The following is a 16944-nucleotide window of genomic DNA, read 5'->3' as shown; positions in this document are numbered from 1 at the left end:
TTGGACTCACTGTTATAAAAGTGTATATTTACACATTATAAGTTACAATTTAAAAATAAAATTATATACTCCTTTATAGTAATTTTAAACAGCTTTTAAAAATAAATAGAAATATTTATTATTTATAGAAATATTTATGTAATAATTTTATGAATTATGTACAATTCTTTTAAATATATATTTTTCTATATATTTTGATTATATAAACGTAAAAATACCATGTTATATATTACAAAAATGTATACACTTTTAAATAGAAACTACAAAAAATATATATATAATTTTCTATCTAATATAAAAATATAAAAATATATTTATACAATTTGAGATAAAACTAATTTTTATAAAAACACACTTTATATATTTCTACTATAAATTGTATAATTTTACATACTTTTTTGTAATATATAACGTTATGATTGAAGATATCTTAGGTAATTTTTAGTCTTTTTTTTTATTCACAAAAGAAGAAATCATTCGAACTAAATTTGATCACTAAACATTATCAAGATTGTACCATGAATGCTCTTCTATATTCGAGTTTTCTCGCTTATACGTATATTTTCTTCATAATTTCGCTGTCGCGCAGATTCATCAGGCGATTTCTCATTCCTGATTCGATTGCCAAGTTCTCCCCCACCCTCACTTGTCATATACTATTTCAATTTTTCGTCTTCATCTTTCACTCGTGAAAAATCCATGGCGGAAACAGCTCAAGTAAGTTTCGCCAGGCGTGATTATTTGCGAGGAAAAATCCAAGATTACCCGGACGGGCAAGCAGGACGATCTCGAGAACGTTCTGGCATGGCGCCACATCTCCGTTTACGCCATAGCGCGGTGTGGCGGAAAAAGGAAATGGCCGTAAAATTTTTTTGAGGAATATGCCCGAGAAAGTACGAAGGCACGTTAACGTGACGCTGCAGAGAGAATTAGCATAACGACCAATCTCATTTCGCGTTCTCCGAGTATTCTCTTCTTCTAACACGGAGATTTATTCGCGTGTGCCCCGCGATCGTTCGCGCGAACGGAGATTTTGAGAATCGCATTACGCGTAATCACGCGTGTACCCAATAATTATTTTGCATATAAATCGATTTTAATCGCAGAGAACTGGATAGATTATAGTATAGTGCCAGTGATTTACGATATCCAAATGGATAAAACTATTATGCACAAAGCCGCAGATTCATATAAAAATTGACCCAGACGACATCAATTAAAAGTAACATTTATGTTATAATTTCGCACTCTAATATAAATGTTATATAACATATGATGTTATATAACAATTACAGATGGATAAATACAACAGTTAAATACAAATTTGAAAATAATTGTGAAAATAATTGGTTCATTAAAATAATTATGTAGAACGCCTAAACATTGATAATAATACTGTAAATTTTATCATTTTAGAAATTTATATTTACATAATTATTTTGATGATCCAAACAAAATTATTTTATATCTAGCTAAATCTTTAGATATTTTAGCAAAACTATTCTTTAGATGTAGATAGTCTTTAATTCGCGAAATTGCAATTCACTATTTTTCTATATCACATAAGATTGTAGATAATTACACAAAAGATTGTAGATAATTAATAAATTAATTGATTTCAAGTTTAAACTAGGATAAGTATTCAAAATATATTAATAATTAAGAATAATGTTAATTTTGTTATTTTTATGCAATAAGTATGTATTTATATGTAATTTAAGTAAAATATAATTTCGAAAAAATTTGATCAAATTTATCAAAAGGATAAAGAAATTACGTGAAATTCCTGTTCTGCATTCTGCGATTAAGAAACATTCTGTTCTCTTTTAAGATTTAAGATTATCTTATTAAGATATTTGAAAGAAGACACGTTTCAAGCTTCTGAAAAATAAATTTAATCTTGAAATTACACGTATTGCAAGACCTCTCATAAAGAAGCTCTCATCGCCGCGCTATTCATTTGGCGGACGTTAAATCTCAGTTAACTGATTTCACTCGTATCTCGTAACGGAAGCTCATCCTCATCGAGAAGGAAGTCGAGAGTCGTCGAGGGAGAGGATTTCAAAGACAACGTGCAGGCGGAAGGGAGGTAGTTCGGAGGGACGTGGCGACGACAAGGGTGGGGCACTCATGTTTATATGCATTGTATTGCTAAAACCCTTTTAACTGAATTACATTTAGCGATTCTAGTGCCGCTTCTGTGTCTACGTAACTTTCCCTCCTTCTCCGTCATTCTCGTGCTCCGCCTCGCTCTCTGTCGCCACCTCCGTCTCTCTTTCACACGCTCCGAGATGCGGCGCGTGTCTACGTATGCGAGGAGCTACTCCATCCGCCTTCGGAAGATCCCATACGACGGTGGTGAGCTGATGGCAAGGTTGATGGTGTGGGAAGCGGTGGGCCGATGGATGAGTGGTGAAGGGGGGCTGAGGACGCGGAACGAGCGCGATGGGGCTGGATTCCAAGAGTCGGAGAATGGCATCCCTGAATCCCTGATTCTCTTGGTAAACAAGTGCTTGGGTGATTCACTGCTTGTTCACTCCTATCGGCCGTCGTTTGTTTCTAGACGCCATTGCGTTCTACGATTCTACCTCGTTTTCCGGTCTAATGGATTTTGGGGGCCGTCGAGGGTTGCTTCGAGAGTCCCTCATGTTCCCTCTCTTCCTCTCTTTCTGTTTTTCTCTCGAATTAGAGATTTTCTAGCATCTTTCAAATATAGATCCTGTCTAAAAACTTGTAAGAGTTTTGATGCTGCCAACGATCTGTGATAATGGTTGTGTTTGACGACAAAACAAGATCCGTGATGCGATTTATTGCTTCATCAATATGATAATTTGGAATTTTCATTAAAAATAAAATTAACACAAATTTCGCAAAATTTTTATACATCATAATTACTTTAATATAACATAAAATTGAATTCCTTTCTTTTGTAATTGTATACATATATAGAAAAATTACTATAACAAATTATTTATAATACAATTTACTAATAATATAAAATCTCTTTAATTTCAATAAAATCCAATATAATTAATATTAATTTATGTTAATTTATGTTCTATTTTTAATATTTCTTTATTTATTGTTAAAGATTTGATTTGGTTTGTATAGAGAAGAAATCATGATCAATTTTCAGGATGAATCTTTTCAAGTATTTAAACTTCAAATCATTTTTTATAGTAATGTAAAAGAAAAAAGGAAGACACAATTTCAACACAATAGTATTCCGAGATATTTCAAGGGTCAAGCACCGCCATCTTTAACTTAGAACACCACAAGGATCACGAGATGTACGTCCCTGCCTTGGCTCGTGCGCATCTCGCGGCAGAGTCCGTCATTAGCGCTAACAAGGTTAGCTTGGGGCTAAAGAGGGTGGCGGGGAGCCAGTGGGGGAGGGCAAAGGGGGATGCTACCCTCCTCCAGCGACCTACCCTTTGCTCATGTAACACATACACACGTGTGCACGTGCGCGAGCGCATGTATGGGCGCGTACACACGTATACACACGTACAAACTTGCGGCCGTAGCTTCCTTAGAACAAGGGGGGATAATAAGATCTGCGACAATCAACCCCAACGACGACGACGCCGTCATGACGCTCTCTCGGACGAGCTTTCAGGCGACGTCCGTCACGTTACGTGCACATCTACTCCTCTTCTCTCGTCCTCTCCATTCTCTCCCTCTTTCCTTCGTCATACATGCCTGTCTCTGCCTCTATTCTGATTTCTACATGTACCTCTATTCGTCTCCATCTTCATCATCCATTTCTATTTTTGACTCTTTTTCTTATTTTCATCCTTTTCTCTTTGTCCTCACATTGTCTTGTCCAATTCCCTCGTCCCCTTTCTATCCTCTTTGAATTTCTTATTCTATCACTACGATGTACTCCGAAAATACGAAGCTATCTAGTTTCCACAACTGCCTTCCCTGCACGATTCGTCAACAATTCGTCTCGACTATTAAGACGCAGCACTGCAATAACGTCAATAACTTTATGGTCCAATAACAACAGTAAAATCTTCAATATTTTAAGAATTATTTGTTGATACGAGAAAATAACATATTGAATGATCCTGAGTTACAACATATTGAATGATCCCTTTCATTGATTTGTTTTATCTTCGAATAAGGCAAAATTGTTTATCGTATAATTAGTAATTTAGTAATGTTTTAATAAGCCAGATAATAATGAGTGAACTATGCTATTTACATCCTACACGTGTAATGGCATGGAAGGTATTGAATATTCTCATAAAAACTAACACAAAGATACAATCCAACTTCTGCTGGAGTCTGATCTGTTAATATCTTTCATCATATTTTCTCGAGTGCTGTTTCTACTTTATCTTCGTAAGAGACAACTTATCTATTACAAGATAGGTTGTCATAAGACCGAATCTATTAGGATTAAAGTCATAGATCACATAAATTATTGTTATGATCGTCATTAGCAAATTACGTATATTTTTATGTACAGGGGAAGAATGTGCCGAACAAATCAATTATATTGTCTTTAATGAACCTATCAACGAGGTGAAAAATTACTTTCATCTTATTATTGATCCTTTCTTCTCACAGTTGTTTTTTCTCTGCGTTCTCATATTTTTATATCGTAAAGTATCTCAGATGGAAGAGACAAAAAATCGATTCGTGATAAAGTCTATCGTAAATCAATCAGAATTGTTCCAGCATCTAAGATATTACTTAAGATGATCTTGAAATAAGAATGGATATGAATACCGACTCAAGTTTGTAAAAAATCACTTTACAATTTTTTTTATATTTCCAAGGCATTCTATCATAGATACAAAATTTCTGTAATTATCTGAAACAAAGCCAAAATCGTAGCGCGTTGTTTGAAATTTATACTTCACTTCTATTTTTTTCTCTAATACAAGAGAGTCACATGGAAGTAACATTCGACACGAGGAACACAAGTATAACATTTACAGCACGAACGCTCGCGATATATCGCCGGGCGAAAGAGACTAAGCCGAGATACCCGGTCGGCGGTTCAGTAAACATGACAAAGACTCATAGATCAGTCGCTGATCCGTGCTGCCGAGCTGTTCTTACCTCACAGGACGGACCACAACGTTAAGTACGGTGACCGGCAAGCATGGATTGTGTTGGTCGAGTCGATTGTGTGTAAGTGCCTCGGAAGGAGAGGAGGAGAATAGAATTAGACGAGGAGGTGCCGGAGAGGTTGAACATCAGGGGTGGCGGGGTGGAAGGAAGGAAAGCAGTCCGAGTGGAATGAGGAACTCGAGGGGTTGCGGGAGGCTGGAAGGAGCTAACCGCATCGTAATCAACGTAAAATGGCGTCGGGAACAGGGAACGGAGAACGGAGGAGCCTCCTGAGGTCGTGCCGCCATTGTTGATCACCCTCACCCTCGTATAATACGTGCTATACGGTTCATCCAGGGATGCACTCTCTGTGGGCACCGCGCCGAAGTTCTTACATCTCGATAGAATTTTATCGCGTTCGGATGGATGCGAAACATTTTACGATCGTGTAAAAGTAAGATTTCGGAATATAACTTAAGACTTCGATGTTAAGTGCTTGTGATAATATATACTGACATATGATGAGACTAGAAAAATCTAAATCCTTATAAAATCCTTATAAAATAATACTAGCATCCCCTATTATCAATTTCACAAAAATGAAAATTAAATATGATATATATCTACTCGATTATTTTGATATTAAATTTGAAATTTAATTCTTTACGTGAAGATACAAGTAACTACAACGCGGTAGCTAGATTTTGCGTTAACAATAAGTATTTTCGCGCAAATCTTTTTATTCCTCGAGAAGTACCTGATTCATAATACTGTTCCGCTTGACGGTTCATTTTGTATTTTACGATAAATCCCCAGTTCACTAGCGAGAAAGCGCGCTTCACTATCCGAAGTTGGATTCGACCCTGCGGGATGCTCGGCAAGTCGTAATAAATTACGCAGAAGTGGAGCTGTGAGCGGAGATTACTGGCCCGGTTTCTCCCACCATAGCATAGCAGCAGCCGGCTCCTATTTCACCACCAACCACTCCCCTTTTCACCACCGTCTGCACGATGGCGATGGCAGTTTCTCTTAAGCCCCCGCCGCCTGCCTGCTGCTGCAATTTTGACGGGCGCACGCCAAATGCGACGCTAATGAAATCGACTCGCGATTCGCACTGTGGATTCAACGACACGGAAACCGCTCCGCAACGTTATACGGAGATACATTTCAATCATGCTATATGATCTCGTTCGCAGCTTCCAATGCCCCAGTATTATTCAATGTTCTTTCGAGCGATAAGAATATTCTCAAGTGGTGAAGATACAGTAACGTCGGAAAAGATAATGTAACATCGTCAATGCTTGACTCACAATTTTTAGTACATTTGATCCGTTCAAGTTCCAATTAATTTAACATAAATAATTTAATATTATAATAAATCAAATAACTAATAAATCTGATGCCCGTTTCTACCAAAATAAATTAATTTATTCTTTTTCTTCTTAGAATTAGAATTAGAAAAAGATAAAAAATAAGTTAAACCAAGATTAAAATTAATCTACCACGTTGATAAAAATGGACATCCCTGACATTCAACCACCCATATCAAAATTCAAACGTCGATTTGCAAATATATATTCAATATATTTTGAATATAGCCGACAGCGTTTTTCTTCTGTAAAAAAAAATACGAGAATAGATTCGTTTGCTCTGGAACATACTCGAGAACGGCGCGGCGAATTAACAAGCCACTCGTGATTTCGAATCCGTCCGTAGCAAGCGTCGCCAACAAAGTCGGAGTAATTCGGATTGGCTGCGCGCGGCAGATCACATAAAAATTCAGAGAAGTACTCTCTGAACGGTTCATTTCACCCGAGCTGATCGTGTTCGACTCAGCCTCGAGGGCAACATACATTATGGTGTGCTGACTGCCTACCATCTTCTCCGATAATGCAATTTAATCCTGAGAATGATATAAGGAACGCTTTTGTGTTATCCGCGCCGTTTCCGGAATACGTATTCCTCTTTTCTCTTCAAAATTGCGTGAGCTGCACGAGTGAGATTTAAACGCGTTTTCTAATTTCCGGTACTTTACTCACGATAGTTATATCAGCTTACAAGATTATAGAGAGTAGAATATCTAGTTGGATGAGATTTCTTATTTAATTTCTTAATATGATTCAAAACTATAGTACGTCGAATTTCTTTTATGGAAGAAAAAAATTCTTACCAGCATTCTTATTTCAATTTAAAACTTGCATTTACAATTATTCTTTATCATTTTCAACTCATCGCTCGATAATTTCAGCTTTTATTAAAATTTGATAAATACTCTTAAAATATTCCTAAAATAATATTTGTCAATATTAAATAGTATTTAGTTTTGTGCAATCCACAATCAATGGCACACAAAATATAGACATAATCGAACAAACAAAAGCGAAAAGACCATGTATGTGTAGAGCGAATACTTCTACTTGCTACTTCGATAGTTCTACCTTATCGATAGAACATAAAAAACATTAGATGTTGTTACTCAAAATTTAATGACTACATTGAAAATTTAAAATTCAATAACTGCATAGAATAAATATATTTCAATATCTTGTTCGATGAAATCGTCAGTAGCAGTTATTGGTAATTGTTAATGAAATCAACTGAAGATAAATCATTGGTTATGATACTGTACGATCATGATACCATATACTGACTGCTGATATTATTGCTGTTGTAACCGATAATATCATTTCTATAGAAACGTATGATTTCTGTCCTAAAATGGACAGATTTCTATCAATGTAAATTAATTTTAATCTCTTTAAATTTTTTAATTCTTAGAACTAAAAAAAAAATTTAATTAAACCAAGATTAAAGTTAATCTATACATTAATAGAAATGGACATTAATCATAGAAAATGTATAATGTAAAAAATGCCTACAAATTAACATTTTGAAAATCAAATAATACATTCTCTTAGCAAAACATATTTTCATTTCGTTCAAAATAAATCCCTTAGATCTTTTAAATATTATATATATTAAAAATACAGATCAAAATATATCTTATAATAAAAAAAGAGGCAAAAGTTTTATATAAAACTGGAAATGTATGTTACTGTTTATATTAATATTTACGTTAACATATTTCTAATTTAAAAATAGATATCTCCCATTTAAGATTATTATACAAATTGCGGATAAGTTTCTGTGTTTAAAATCCGAGCAATCCTGAGCTCAAAATAATCGCAATAATAATAATAATAATACCAAATTTTAAGAAATTCTCAATACCAGAACTTAAAGATTAAAGGTTAAAAGCATTTCGTTAGTTCTACGTTTTATTATGAACATATTAACCCGTCAGTAGCACAGTAGGTAAGGCCGCATTCATCGTTATCTGAGTGCACCCAGATGTCATTTCCTTGTTTAACATTCGATGAACAACAATAATGAACCGACACCTGGGTGAATCTGGGTGAAGATTCTGAACGCAATCCAGTATGGCGAATAATACACTAGCAACAGCGACTCATTTGACGACGTGTTGTACTTCGTAAGATGACAGATCGATAAGTAACACGTCGTGGTCCACAAGTCAAGAATGCAACTACGCCATAAAAGCGCATCACGTGTTGATAAGGTTAATCAACGGCGATAACGAGTCGCGTCATTCAGTAAGTCGTGGCGAGCTCCTGCAGAACGAGGTACGTCCCTACGGTCTTGTCAAAATTTTATCGAATCCCAAGACATTTTGTTAAAATCCGCCGTCACGTAACAAGGTATCCCTTCTGCTTTACGACAATAAACAGCTGATACGGCACAGCCGGCGCCGCTGTAGCCGCTCGCAACAACCTCGCGCGCGCTCTCGCGTCTCTCCGCTGATTTGGCGCTATTACGAATCGTTTATCGTAAAATAATGTGTGCAACGTATCAAATATCCGGGAGAAGATTGTAATATCCGTGGCTCATAATTGTGTTCAGTACAACGAAGTTATTGTAACTTGCAAAAATTTTTTCCTTATAAGCAAATGGAGATTTTCTAAAATATTTATGGAATTTTTAATAGGAAATTTTAAAAGAAACTTTGTTCAGAAATGGATTAATTAATTAATCGTGTAATTACATTGAAACCACGTAATAGCTCGCGATTTGAGAATCTGAACGTTATAACGAGATCTCTACTTCACTTCAAAACAATGAGATTCATGATTTTGGTAAACTATTCTTTACTCATGCTATTCATAGTGCGGAAAAAATTTTTCGCACTGTTTCAAGAGGTTCCAATTTTAATGAAAAAATTACTGTTTCAATTGTATCTTTATTTTTCGGAGTAGGAAAGAAAGAAAGAGAAAAACACAGCTTTAAGATGATCATGTTTTTTACCGAAAGAGTCTTTCATAATCCCTGCGGTCGGTCGCATCTATGCTAAACTTTCTCTTATTCATAAAAAGTAGCTAATGAGTAGCTACATCGCGCAATTAGCAGCAGATGTTCTTTCTATCAAACATCTGTATTATATAACAAAAACAAAATTCGAAGCACCTATTGATATCGATTTTTAAGAACTAATAAAAAAAAATTTAGATACGATATGCGTTAAAATCTTATATCCGATCGGCACCGCTTTTTCACCAACACGTCGAATTAACAATTTGATTTTCGCACGCGCGCGCGAGTGTGTGTTGTGTGTATGTGTGTGTGTGTGTGTGTGTGTATGTGTGTGTGTGTAATATATACATATATATACATATATATACATTGATTTCTAATACATTACGTGTATTACAAAAATATTTACATAATTACATAAAACCTGTAAAATATACTATTGTGATCGTAATTTTTTCTCTAATATAAAGACATATTTATAATTAGAAGAAAAAGTACATAAAACGCACAATTCTTCATTTATTTACACTATACGTATGTACATATATGTGTATAAAATATTTAATTTTTACACACATACATATTTATGCAATTTTACATACTTTTTTTTGTAGTATATATCATAGACAGATAAATGAAGAAAAAGAGAGAGAAAAGGAGAGAAATGAAGAGAAAAGGGAGGAAGGGCAAGACACACACACACACACACACACACACACGCGCGCGCGCGCGCGCGCGTTATATATATCTTACCATTTGATAAAAGAAACAAATATTAAAGCTTATAAACTGGATCAAGAAACACGCAATAGTATCTCGCGCCAAGTGTAGCGCGAAATCATCCCATTTTTACGAATTGACAAATTGCGAACACTCGAGATTATCGGATCTCATAATAAATGACTGAATTAACTATCTTTTGAATAGTTTCAATCAACAACTTGGGTTTAAATTATATAATAAAATTATTTTTACTTTCTACATACCTTATTACATAACAAAGATATCGCAGTGCGAAATTCGAAATGTCAAATTTTTAAGATAAATCATCATAATCGCCCTCGAAAATGTTGTCCGTTTCACATTTTAAGCAGATGACATTCGCTTTTGTTGCAACAGAATAGGTGTAGAGTGAGATTTGCATCTCTTAAGGCACTTCCCTCTTGGAGCAAACACTCATATTTATCCTTAAATTATTTAAAATTGCAAAATTACATTATCTAATTAATGCAAAAAATATCTTCGATTTATGCGCTATCATTTCCAAACAATTTTGATTTTTGCGCTGTAATCCTTAAAGGACTTCCCCCTTGCAGCAAACTATAATATTCGTATCTAACATTTTTATATTAACTGTTCAAAGTATATTTTCGATTTATGCACTACGAATTCCAAGCAATTTCGTTATTAAAAATATTTATTCATTTCTTGATGAATAAAAATGAATGTATTCGAATGAATATTTTCTATATAAAGATTATGCGTTTCGCGGATTTTCTCCATGTCATCAGGATGAGGAACCTGATACTATATCAGATAGGGCTCCTCGCCCTAATGAAGTGGATTGTAAAATTCACGAAATGTTAGCATTGCAAGAATAGACACGGAGAAAACCCGCGAAACGCATGATCTTTATATAGAAAGCATTGGGAGCTTCAAGAATATTAATGAGTATTTTCATTTTTTCAAATATTATGTATTCATCGAGTACATTTCTTTCTTCAAAATCCTTTTACATTATCATCTTTGATTTTTTAAATAGAAACGCAATTGCTTGGAATTCATAGCACATAAATAAAAAATATACTTTATACAGTTAAAGCATAGAAAAGAAGGTGGTATTATGAGCATTGTGTATATTGTAGCCTCCCTTAATATCTCCGCTATTATATAGCGAATCCTAATGATTATTTGGAATTATTTGTTCAGTAGTTCTACCCCATAACTATTACATTATGACATTAATATACCAATATTAATATACTCAATATAGCCAGCATTTATTATAACGCACTTTTACTTTCAAGTATTTCGAAATGTTTCTGAGGTATTCTTATATTTTAGCACTTAATTACATTTACTTTTTCATTTTTCTTAAACTTGAGTGTATTATTACATGAATATATGTATTTTTGAGTTATTTGCTATTTAACATTTTATTTGATTGTATATATTTTTTATGCAAATTTAAACAATAGCATGGCATTTTGCTAATGTGTCTCTCTATGGGTACTGATTACTCAGAACTCTTTTTTGAGATTTTCATCAAAATAATTATTTGAAAATCGATTGTAGCTCTATTGTTGATCTGATTTATATTACGTGTACTAAGATTTAGTAGATATTGAACAATTTTTACAGAAGCTATGTGAATGCAAGGTTATTGCATTATCTTGAAAAAGTAACTCGTTACTATTACTTGTTACCAATTTTGAGTTGTGGATACTAACAATAGACTATGATAGGACTGTGATGTAAAGATTATGTATAGATAAAAGAGAATGTATTGTAATGGTTTAGATTTGTAGTTGCAAGATAAAGGCGGGAGAGGAGTGTAAGTGTGAATAAGTTAAATACTTCTGTAAACCAAGTCCCCTTCTTGGCTTGTATTATATATGCTGAAGTGCAAATAAATTCTATTCTATTCTACTTGTTACCAATTTTAAAAAGTAACGCGTTACTATTATTTGAAAAGTAATGATTCGTTACTTTTTCGTTATTTTTTTTTTATAATGCTGAAGTAAGTTATTAGATTTTAAAATTACATTAGCTGATTAATTTAGTACTAAATGTGAAATAAATATTCAAACTTGAAACTCTCTACTAACTAGTTTGTATATAGAGCAAGTTTTTCTCTATATTAAATTACCTACAGTTTTACTAATTCTTTATTTTACTTTACAATTAAATATATTATCATTATTTTAATGTATTCATTTTTATAAGAATTTAGATTAAACAGATAATAGATTAAACATGTTTTTAAACGTTAATGTTCTCTCATGGAAATAAATCGATGAAATCTTTATCAATAAACTTATTTCAGTATAATTCATAATAAAATGAGTCAATTGATTGAGATTTCAGCGATTTTCAGTGATTTTAACTATTATGTGTATTTCAATGTTTACTGGTACCAATATTTATTGGTTTCAATGTTTGGCCATATCAAAAATTTACAGTATATACATATATATATATATATATATGTGTATGTATGTAATGTGAAATTATATATTTTCAATATATATTTTCAACATTGGCAGTGCCTGATGCGCGCGCGCGCGCGCGTGTGTGAATCACAGTCAAGATTTTTAATTCAGTAAAAGTGTAGACTTACTGTAGTCTGCTGTAGTCAATGTATATTACTATACATAAATGTATACATTGATTATATTTCATTGAAGCACATTCTCATGAAATTAGCAAATAAAAATTCTACAGATTTCTTCTATTTATTATATTATAAATGTATACTAGTAAGTATATTTACTATAAAGTTAACTTTGACTGTAACATGTACGTCCAGTATTATACTCATAGACGATAAAGAAAATTTTGATACTTTCTACCTAAAAGTATTCAGATCATCTAATCATTCGGAGTTCTTTAAAAGCTTTCATATCATTATCCATATCGTCAAAACAAATCACTGTCATATTCCTCAGTTAAAAATCCTATTTACTTCTTCGTAAGTCTCAGACTGTAAAAGTACCCTCGCATATTAAGGGAACTTAGTTCATTTTGAAGTATGCTCCACGGTGTGTCTCATAATCAATAGATTAAAAGAATAACATTATTATTATATTTTTCTTCATTAAACAAGAAGTTTTTCTTCGTTATATAAGGACTATGAAGGACTGTTTATTTATAGTGTTACTTCTAGCAATAATATCAAATGCATTCGAGGAAACTAGTTTCTTTTCGACAACAAGCAAAGCCGAAATCAATACTACTGAATCAATCGGAGATTACAAATCCGAGATTAATGCTCTCTCTTACCAATTAAAGATCACAATCTTCTCTATTTTTCAATTTGACATCTACTTATGAAAAATTGAATGAGTTACGTAATGCTTTAGATAAGCATCTAAGTTACAAAGAAGCAGTTCGCATTCTCATAAAATTAACAAATGATAATTATACAGATTTATGTACGTTGAACAAATCTTTACATACGTTCGACAAATATTATGGACATGCCTTGATTATGAATATTTTATTGCCAAAGAGATGAAATGTGTCTAATAACATCTTTAAAGAAGAAGATTTGAAGAACTGCGGTAAAAGCATAAAAACGATCCAAGAGTTTCTATTTGCAATGGTTTGGTTCTCTAATAATGGGAAAACATTTCTTAACGAAGTAGAAATTTGCTTGCGAAATATAGAGCTTCGTATTAAAGAATCAACGACAGATAAACTCGAAATCAATACCATCATAAATCAACCAAAGACAAACTCGAAGTCAATACCACTGAATCAATTAATGATCATAAATTTGAGATCAATATCACTGAACCAACTGAAAATCATAGGTTTTCTATAATGGACTCCCTTGAAAAAATGAATAAGTTATTGTTTCGTTCAGCTAGCACACAAAATCTCCTCGAAGAGATTGTAAACTTACATGTGAAAAATCCTCCAAGTTCCTCAGAGATTTTCATAAGTCCCCTAGTAGATTTATTGTTGCCAGAAGGATTTTTTTTGTCTAATGAATTTTTGAAGAAGCAAAGATATTCGGAAGATTTGGAGAATCCCTAATAAAACAAGAACGATACAATTCGTGATATATCGCCCATTCTTGTTTGGACGTCATACGATTTGTATCAAATTGATACAAAAAAGCGCATGCATGAAATGTACATTATTATAAAAGATTGTTTGCAATACCTAGAGCTTCATATTGAATAACCAACAATACAAAAATTGCATACACAATTATACCCTTCTAAATAGTAGGAGGATTTGAAATATTGCTATTGGCACAGAACGGAGAAGGTAATATTTCCAATGATTCATTAATAACATATTTTTAAACTATCTTACTAATCTTTTCTTGAAAAAAGAAGAAGCTTCAATTTTACAGTCTTTTTATTAGATTTTTTTCTTTTTAAAGGAGAAAAGGAGCAGGAACGTGCCTAGCGAGCGTGCAATGCGTATATAAAACACAAATAGCCAAATCTAGAAGCAAATATTGACATTATTTTCATTAAAATTCTTTCTCTACTGTTCATTTTTATTAATATAAATTAACTTTAGTAAAAAAGTCTCGTTAGTTTCGATAGCATATTTATTCATGTCAGCCGGTGCCTAAAAATTTTCCAGTATTATACACTATCAATCAAAAAATTTTATATTAAATTGGTTAATAAGCGATGTGAGCAATCAAATTATTTTCAACTTTAATTTTGATTTAACTTACTCTTTATCTTTTTCTAGTTTTAAGAATTTAAAATAGAAAAAATTAAAGCACGAAGTATATAGCACACTTTCTTTTTTAATCGATTCTTAAATACAAATAACTTTATATATACATTTCTAAAACGGAAAAAATTTTTGCACATTTTTGCGGCGAACTCTAATTATCATGCTTCTGCAAAGGAGACTAAAATCTAGAATTAAAACATGTAACTGCAATATTTTTGATTGGTTGGAAATCTTTAGTGCTTTCTTATTTTAAACAAACTTTAAATTTATACTTTTTATTATTCCGTACAATTAATATCTCTTATTGTATCAAAATCTTTGTGCAATAAAAATGATTTTTATAATTCTAATTTTTTTAGTTATATTCAAAAAAGCATATAAGCTTTTATTACTTCATAAAATAATTAAATTCTAATAAAACAAATGATAACGTATGTTAAATAAAAAACCAAGTTCAGTTTTAATAACTGGAATCTCAGTTTTAATTGGTGCCTTTTTGCAATTTGCTAATTAATTCTGTTTACATTACCTTTTTCAGATGAAAAATTTAAACTTCAAAACATATTAATCATAATGTAGAATATATTACTGAAGTTCTTTGTCTCAAATTCAGAAGTTGACAGATTTAGCTGGTTATCAATCTTTTCCACAATAAAAACCATATATATTAATAATAAAATCATAGAAAGAAATCTTCATTGAGTTATATGCAAAGTGTATGATAAAATAATACGCAAAAATATCTTAACATATAAATAATTTAACAATGTTACAATGTATTTTTTTAATTTAAATACATTGATTGCACGATTCTCGATATTAGATTTCGCAACACGATAAATGAAGATATCTAAAATGATATAAATAAAAATATAAATATAAACTTTTTAATGCAAAATCTCATAATTATAACTTCTTAATAACATTGCAATTATAAATCTATTTAATTTAATTACCATATAACTAATTTAGTCAAACTAATTAGTTCGAATAAATAGCAATATTCATTTGTTCAGCCGAAATTCTTATCACGTTTGGTGCTTTATGTATAATAGCGGTTTTCTTAGCAGGTGTGCCGTTTATAACAGCTCATACACGAATCAGGAATGCACTAAAATATCTCACGTTTCCTTTATTGCGATTCGTCGGTCATTCTTGCCTACATCGACTCTCCTATGAACCTGTAAATGGCCTTATATTTTTCTCAGAATCCGATATATGTTCTTTCATGATCATAGTGTTCCACAAATCACCGCGAATTTCATCGTCTGCCACCCTCAACACTATTTCTTACAGAGTATTTCTGATATCTCATCATATATATTTTGATATTACTCTGTCTTTCGAATGTACTCATTCTCTTATATCATTGTCATTTTTAATAATGTTATGAAATTAAAAGATAAAAGTAGAATATAATTTAAAATACAATATAGTTATAATTCATGTCTATTAAGCTGACACAGCCACTACAGCACAATCGAATAAATGTTGCACAGAATTTAGTGCTTTTTTGTTGCTAATTTGTTGCTCTATTCTCGATTTTGTTGCTCCAGCCAATTCCGAAAAAACAATGGCTGTGCTAGCATAAGAATAAAGTTAGCACTCAAAAAAAAAAAATTAAAAAATAAGAAATGCGTTTTAGGGATGATTATATATATAAATTTATATTATAAGAAATCGATTAGAATAACGTTTTTATTTGAACATTGAAAATAATCCAATCCCAAGGGGTCGAAACGTATGTGTTATATTTATTCTCATTATTATTTATTCTCATAGAAATATATATATTTAGAATAAATTCAGCTCCTTCCAATTCAATTTATTATTTATTGTTTTAGTTAAATTAACATTGAACAGTGGCGACTTATAGGAAGGATTAAAGATAACTTAAACTGAGTGTAACGAGATATTAAAATTTAACAGTGTATGCACAATAAATTCTACAATTCAGAATTCAGTTTATCCTATCTATCACAACTTATCCATTTTAAGGCAACGGATGTATGTTATATGTACATTTATCAATTAATTTTTATTAAATTGATTCATATATTTAGATATATGTATAGTATATTAATAAAATTATTATGTATCCGTTGCCTCAATAAAAATATT

Source organism: Atta cephalotes (assembly GCF_000143395.1).
Source record: "Atta cephalotes unplaced genomic scaffold scaffold00011, whole genome shotgun sequence".
Lineage (NCBI taxonomy): Eukaryota > Metazoa > Arthropoda > Insecta > Hymenoptera > Formicidae > Atta > Atta cephalotes.
Note: the sequence above shows the minus strand (reverse complement) of the source record.